The 8,082-nt window shown below is 39.0% G+C and overlaps 1 non-coding gene across 1 annotated transcript; it reads right to left on the bottom strand.

Annotated features, from left to right (window-relative positions):
• Window positions 1–2,419: 2,419 nt before the first annotated feature.
• On the bottom strand, window positions 2,420–2,526 carry LOC120578749 (small nucleolar RNA R71). The gene has a single exon (XR_005644560.1). It is a non-coding gene; the product is annotated as a small nucleolar RNA R71 (small nucleolar RNA).
• Window positions 2,527–8,082: the final 5,556 nt, after the last annotated feature.

The raw sequence follows: 8,082 nt of genomic DNA, 5'->3' as shown, positions 1-8,082 counted from the left end.
TGTAGTGATTTATTTTATTGTTTAATAAAATAAGATTTTAAAATAGAATAAATATTGAGATGGGGGCTGTTTTGTGAATTTAGAGAGTTTGGTGGTATAAGTGGAATAAGATAAAATAGATGGAAGGAGATATAAATAGGAGAAGACCTAGTTTTAGAAAAAGTAGTACGTACGATCAGTTTTGGAAAAAGGGAGAAAAAGCCAAGAGAAGAGGGAGAGACCTAGAGGGGCTGCGATTTCCTGATTATAAGGTAAGGGTGAGACTAACTTTGCAATCTTATTAAGTCTATGAATCAATGGTTACATTTAACATGAATTAAGATGAGTTTAAGAAGAATCGAACATTAGGTCAAATTAAGTGAATTGATGAATAAACGGTGGAAACTTGTTAAAACGATGTAGAAACTGTCCTTAGACCTTAGATAATAATTAAGATGAATTAAGGAATCGAAATTAGGCTTAGAACCTTGTTAGATGATGATTTTCGTGTAGAAAGTGCATCATGTCCGAGCCTAAATTCATCGCTCGCCATGGCGAGCTATGAATCTCGCCTCGCGAGTGATGAACTTCATCGCTCGCCACGCAAGCCTGATGAGTCATTTATATGCTATTTTAATATGCTTTTTAGTTTAGTTTTATTTAGATTTTATATAATTTTATATTAGTATTATTTCATTTTTAGGATAGTTTACTTTAAATTGCAATTTATTATATTTCAGGGAAGAATATTGGATGGATTGAGTCTTGGAGCAAAAGAAAGGGATTTGGAGCAAATTGGACACGAAAATACGAAGATTGGGAAACAAAATATATCTCCCACAAGTCAGAAGCCTGGCACGGCCCGTGCTAGCCTTGGCACGGCCGTGCCACCCTCTAGAAGACCTTTTGCTGCTTTTGCTTGGACTCCAAGCTATTCTATTTTGGCGCACAATCTACTGAGGAATATTCTTGGAATATACTTGCTTAGATTTTAAGTCAATTGTGTACTATAAATAGAGTAGCTAGCCATCACAAATATTCATCTTTACTTGGAATACAATAAGTGACAATTGCTTTTCTAAATAAAGTTCTTTTCCTTTCCTTTATTTTCCTGTCTTTTACTTTCATGCTTTCTCTCTTCTCCCCCATGTCTACGATGAACATGAGTGAGTAGACTTCTTCTTGTCTTGGGATTGTTGGATAAGTCTAAATGACATAATCCTAATCAAACCAAGCCCTAAGCCTTAATCTTATGTAACCCTAATTTCTTATCTGAATTCACCGTCTTAACATGGATTAACCATTATCAAACTGTGGAAACGAAAGTGGAGGGTTTGATAATTGTTCGTCCATTATTCCAAATATCAATTCATAAAACGAAAGTGGAGCTTTGATATTCAAACAAGTGAATTCAGACAAGGATTGCAAAGTCAGCGAAATAGGCTTTGCAATCTTTGAGATATATAGTTTCGATCTTCAAGGTAACTAATAACAATCAAGTCAGCGAAATAGACTTGGTTGTTAGAGGAACCAAAATCCAATAGTAATCAAGTCAGCAAAATAGGCTTGGTTGCTAGAGGAACTTAAGAGAAACTGTCTTGAGAAATTAGGTCTAACATAACATTATAAGCTTATGGTTTTGGTTTGAGAAGGACTTGTTATTTAGATGAAACCAACGATCCCAAGGCTCTTTTATTATATTGCTTTTTAACCGTTTAAAAACCCCCAACTTACAATTCTCTTCTCTCTTCTAATCATCTCTAAAGGTTAATTAAATTGAACTACTCCCTGTCGGAACGATACTCTTTTATACTACTTCGGTAAGACCGTACACTTGCGGTTTTATCTCATCAAGTTTTTGGCGCCGCTGCCGGGGAGTAAACTAATTTGATTAACTCTTTCTTTGTGATTAGAACTCTTTTCTCTTCCTTTTCTCTTCTACTTTTCTTTCTTTTTTTACCACTAACTTCTTGGGTTCTCGATTTCTTATGCGAAGAAGTAAAAGTCTCGGAGAATTTATTCCTGAGATCGAAAGATTTTTGCATAAGAAAAAGAGAGAGGCACAAAATAATACCGCTATGGCTGAACGTACTCTCAAAGAGCATGCTACTCCTTCAACGGAAGAGCCACAAGCTATTATGTGTACCCAACGGTTGCGGGTAATAACTTCGAAATCAAGCCTGCACTACTCAATTTGGTGCAGCAAAATCAGTTTTCTGGATCACCCACTGAGGATCCAAATCTCCATATTTCTTCCTTCCTTAGACTCAGTGGCACCATAAAAGAGAACCAAGAAGCCGTAAGACTTCATATCTTTCCCTTTTCCTTAAGGGATAGAGCTAGCGCTTGGTTCCATTCCCTAGAAGTCGGTTCCATTACTTCATGGGACGATATGAGGCGAGCATTCTTCGCCCGATTTTTCCCCCCATCTAAAACAGCTAAGCTTAGAGATCAAATTACGCGTTTCAATCAAAAAGATGGGGAGTCTCTCTATGAGGCGTGGGAGCGTTTCAAGGAAATGCTTAGACTTTGTCCCCACCATGGCCTAGAGAAGTGGCTTATAGTCCACACGTTTTATAATGGCTTGTCATATACCACTAAAATGTCTGTTGATGCAGCTGCAGGTGGAGCTCTAATGAACAAAAACTACATGGAGGCTTATGCTTTGATTGAGGACATGGCTCAAAATCACTATCAATGGACCAACGAAAGAGCCGTCACCACTCCTACTCCCTCTAAGAAAGAGGCAGGTATACACGAAGTCTCTGAATATAACCACCTTGCTGCTAAGGTTGAGGCATTAACACAAAAAATTGAAAAACTTAATGTTAATGCTGCCCAACCTTCCCCTGCATCCCCTACATGTGAAGTCTGTGGTATAACTGGTCATACAGGTGTTGATTGTCAGTTAGGTAGTGCTGCCAATATTGAGCAACTGAATTACGCTCAATACAACCAAGGAATGAGGCCAAATCAAAATTTTTACAAAAATCCTCAAGGTTCCTATGGACAAGCAGCACCACCTGGCTATACAAACAACCAGATAGTGGCTCAGAAATCAAGTTTGGAGATTTTATTGGAAAATTGCATTGCTAATCAAAATAAAAATCTTCAAGAATTGAAAAACCAAACAGGATTTCTGAACGACTCTCTCTCCAAACTCACTACCAAGGTTGATTCTATCGCCACACACACCAAAATGCTTGAGACCCAAATCTCCCAAATCGCCCAACAAGTGGCCACCTCTTCTCAAACACCAGGAGTCTTTCCTGGTTAACCTGAAACAAACCCCAAAGCCCATGTCAATGCTATTTCTCTCGGGGGCAGTAAGTTAGAAGAGACCATTACTAAAGCCAAAAGTATCAAGGGAGAGAGTGTTAAGCTTCTAGGTGAGAAGGATGCGATAAATGAACCACTTGATAAGAACAAGGCCCTTAACCCATTAAGGCTTACTAAGCTCAACTTGGAGGCTCAATTTGCTACATTCTTAAACATTCTTAAAAAGATTTGCATTAAGATTCCCTTTGCTGAAGCTTTGTCTCGTATGCCTCTATACGCCAAGTTTTTAAAAGAAATTTTTTCAAAGAAAAAGGCTATAGATCACAAAGAGACAATAGCTTTAACTAGGGAAAGTAGTGCAATCGTCAAGAAGCAACCCCAAAAGCTTAGAGATCCAGGTAGTTTTGCCATCCCTTGTGTGATAGGGAAAGAGACCATTGACAAAGCCTTGTGTGATTTAGGAGCTAGTGTTAGTTTGTTGCCTCTATCCCTCTTTAAAAAGATGGGAATAGGAGAGTTGAAACCTACCGAGATGATATTAAAGTTAGCCGACCGTTCTGTTATCCCAATAGCTGGATATGTTGAAGACATCCCCGTTCAGATAGAAGGGATATACATCCCAACTGACTTTGTGGTTGTTGACATCGAGGAAGACCATGATTGCCCTATGATCCTAGGAAGACCTTTCCTCGCTACTGCGGGTGCTATAGTTGACGTTAAGAGTGGTAGGATAGTTTTTCAAGTGAGTGAAGACATGGTAGGATTTGAGTTTGAAAACATTAAGGAAGGTCCCGCCCTTTATTATTGCAATATGGTCAAAGAATATGATGTGAAAGAACGCTTTTTAGCGTCATCTACACAATACAACATCTTTGATCCTTTTTAATGGACACTTTCTTAACGTCAAGCTAATGACAATAAAAGAGCGCTTCGTGGGAGGCAACCCACGCATTTAACTGCTTTCGTTTTGTTTGTTTTTGTTGTTTTTAAGTTATTTTGTAGGTAATTGTCCGAAGGTGATTCAAGAAAACGAGAAAAATTTTGAGGCCCCATGTCCAGAACCTTGGCACGGCCCGTGCTCACACTGGCACGGCCGTGCCAGACCTTGCCTATCCAAAACCAGCAGAAATTCCAGAATGTTGGCACGGCCCGTGCTAAGGTTGGCACGGTCGTGCCCGACCCAAGTAGGCTATTTGCTCGTTTTTCCCTCATCTTCTTCCTTCACTCTCAAACACAAACATCTCTCTACCTTCACCTTCTCTCTAAAACCTCCATAACCATACAACCTCAAACCTCCACACACACCCCAAATCTCACCAATTCCCAAAATTTCTCCACTCAATCAATCACAAACACCATTCCAATCATAACCCACCATTCAAAAACCAATTTCATCCATCCAAACAACATCACCCAAATTCGTAACCCTCCCTAACCTAACCCAAAAACCATAAATTCTTCACCAACCTCCCTAACCCAACCCCAAAAACTCACCTAAACCTTCACCACAACACTAATCCAACCTTTTCCACCAAAACAACCCTTACCCAAACCACCACACCAAAGGCAAGGTCAAGGCAATGACTTCAAAGAGAAGTGGAAAGGAAGTTGCAAGCCCATCCGGAGGACCTCCCCCAAAGAAGAAAGCACAAGCCAAAAATCATGGCATCATCTTCCGGGACAACAAGCAAAGGGATAGGTACAAACTTCTAATCTCTAAACCTCTACAACCTTGCAGGTACCCTGATAACCATGACATGAATAAGCTAGGTATTAAAGATAATGTGTTTAATCTGCTAGAACGGTTAGGATGGGTTGATATGTTGAGACCTATGCGAGGGTATGAGAATTTCACCTATGAATTTTTAAGTTCTATTGTTTTTACGAAAGATAGGTTGAACTTTGATAACCCTAACCATATAGTTTCTTTCCGGCTTTTGAATATTGATTACGAGATGTCTCTTCAGCACTTCTGTGATGAGATGGGCTTCGCAAATGCGGGGTTCATCCACGACTCTTGGGATCAAAATTTAAAACCGGTTGACTATCAACCCGCCGCCTTTTGGGAGCAAATCACCGGTCTTGACCAATTTAACACACGTGCCAACAAAGCTAGCAACATTCACAACCCCGTACTTAGGTACCTTCAAAGGGTTATGGCTTGCACCATTAGGGGACGGAAAGAACTAGGGAACACTAGGAATGATGAACTCTTCATGCTTTGGGCTATGCTGCACAACCAACCCATTAACACTTGTTTTTACTTGCTTGACTACCTTTCCCTTATAGGAAATAGGTCCGATAGTAGGGGAGAAATAGTAGTTGGTGGTATCATAACATACATAGCTGGGCGATTCGGTGTGAGTGAAGACCTAGGGATAAACACGATCGAGGGTAACAATAGACTAAACATAGAAACTCTCATCTCTATGAATTTCATAAAAACTCGAGTCCCCTTTGTCTATACACTCCAACTCAATGTGCCCATCTTGATTTTATTGCCTAACCCATCTCGAACTAACACCGAGGTGGAAGCAAATTTGTTGTATGTTGATGATGACCCACAGGTGCACATAGAACAGCATAATGAAGAAACAGAGGGTGCACACTTGCATCAAGAAGAGGAAGGTGCACAACTGCACCATGATGAGGAACACCATGAAGGTGAAACAAATGAAGATGCAAGATGGGCATGGATGACTACCGAGGTCGAAAGAATAAGCACCGAGCAACAAAGGCAAGGTGTTGATGTAACGCCCTAGTGATTTATTTAATTAATTTTAAACTATGTGGAGTATATATATCTTTGTATATGATGGTTTGGTGATTTATATGGAATATATGCATATATTTGTATATATGTGATTTTTGGATGTTTTATGTGGTGCATTATTTTATTATATGGTTTATTTAATAATAATTAAAATAAGTATGAAATAGTAATTATTTTGGTGTTTGAGGAAATAATAGGAGTTATTAGAAATCATGGGGAGTTAAGTGTAATTAGGAGGGAGTTACTTTTTAAGAGGGAAGTTATCAGAGAAGTTAGATTTAGTTTTACGTAGAAGCAGTTTTGGGAGAAAACAAGAGAGAACCAAGGAGGGACCAAGAGTGGACTTTTGCTGCACATTTCTTCTGCAATTTTAAGGTAAGGGTGAGGTTTACTTCAATAATGTAGTTACTGATTTCTGATTTTGAGTTTAACAGGTTTTGGTGAGGAATTGGGAATTTGGGGTTTTATGTTAAAATGATGATTTTGAAGTTGTAAGCATGATTTTGGGGTTAGAATTAGTTTCTGGTCGCATAGAACACTTAATTATGTATCTGTAAACTGATTTGGGGAGTGATTGGAAGAAAAATGGGATTTTTGGGTAAAACCAGTTTTCTGCCCGTACAGAAGTTCATCGCTCGCCTCGCGAGTAGCCGTGCTCGCCATGGCGAGTGAGCAACTTCATAGCTCGCCTCGCGAGCAGTCCAACTCGCCATGGCGAGTAAGCCCAGACAAAACTTGATTTTCTGAAAAGTTGTTATAAGATGTTTTGGGGATGGTTTATGGTACCCAGACGATATTAATGATGAATGGTGAAAGTTTTAGGTTAAAAAGATGAATAGGGAGCTTAGAATTGGAGTTTGAGTGAGAAAATGTCACTTTTTCCCGAGAGTAGCTGTTTGTCACTCGCCTCGAGTTCGCCTTGAACTCGCCATGGCGAGCTAGTGTTTTTGTGAACTCGCCATGGCGAGCAGATGTGCTCGCGAGGCGAGCTACTTAGTTCCTGAAAGTTGATTTTCGTGCATGAGTGGTAGTACCCTGATGTTGTTGGATTTGAGCATTAGTTATATAATTATGCATTATTTGATTGATTGAATTGCTGGATTTGATGATGATTGATGATGATGAATGCATTGTATGTTTAATTATTAATCATACATGTTATTTAAGTGGAGTCACTTGGAGTTGCATTGCATGGTCAGTTGTATGTAGATATACACAAGTAGGTCCATTGCATATGCATAAAAACAGCGGTGAGGGCTTCGGTCCTGATGAATGCTTTAACCATTCAAAAGCGGTGAGGGCCTCGGTCCTGATTGGTACCACATGCATAATTGCATTTCATTAAGAAGTCTAAGATGGTGTCTTAGCAGTGGTCATGTCATTTGCATGAGTCTTGGTTGTTGATTTCGGTTATTATCTGATAGATGATGTTGGTGTTGACTACGTGTTATATATTTATATTCATTGTGATTATGCTGTATTGTTGATGTTGTTGTTGCTTGTGACTTATACATATATATGTTTACAAGATAATGTGTTGTTGATTAGGGTGTTAGATTCAATTGATGATTTTAATATCTATATTTATTGTTGTGAATCTCACCCCTTCTGCTTGAAAACGTTGCCCTTCCTATGGGTAACTTGCAGGTGATCCTGAGTAGTTGGTGGTGGCTCATTGTTGTGTCTAGGGCTCTGATACGTGGGATGGGAATATCTATATTATTTTATTGTTGTTTTCCTCCTATGTATCAATTTTTGGAACTTGATGATATGGCCCTTCGTTGGTTGACTTTTGTTGTTTAGGCTTAATGCCAGGATATTGTTGGAGATTTAAATCGTTGTGGTTGTTATTGAAATGCAAAACTTTTCGCTGCATTATTTTGAAGTTATGACTGATGTTGAATTAAATAGTTTTATTTTCTATTTAAGAATTTTGAATTTGCAATGTAGCATGCCCGTTGTGAAATTACTCTGATGTATTTATGCTATTTTACTGCTTTTGGGTAACGGGGTGTTACAATTTGGTATCAGAGCCTGGTTGGTTCGTCCGG

Source organism: Medicago truncatula, chromosome 2 (genome assembly GCF_003473485.1).
Source record: "Medicago truncatula cultivar Jemalong A17 chromosome 2, MtrunA17r5.0-ANR, whole genome shotgun sequence".
NCBI classification, from domain to species: Eukaryota; Viridiplantae; Streptophyta; class Magnoliopsida; order Fabales; family Fabaceae; genus Medicago; species Medicago truncatula.
Note: the sequence above shows the minus strand (reverse complement) of the source record. Positions and strands in the feature narration are given on the sequence as shown.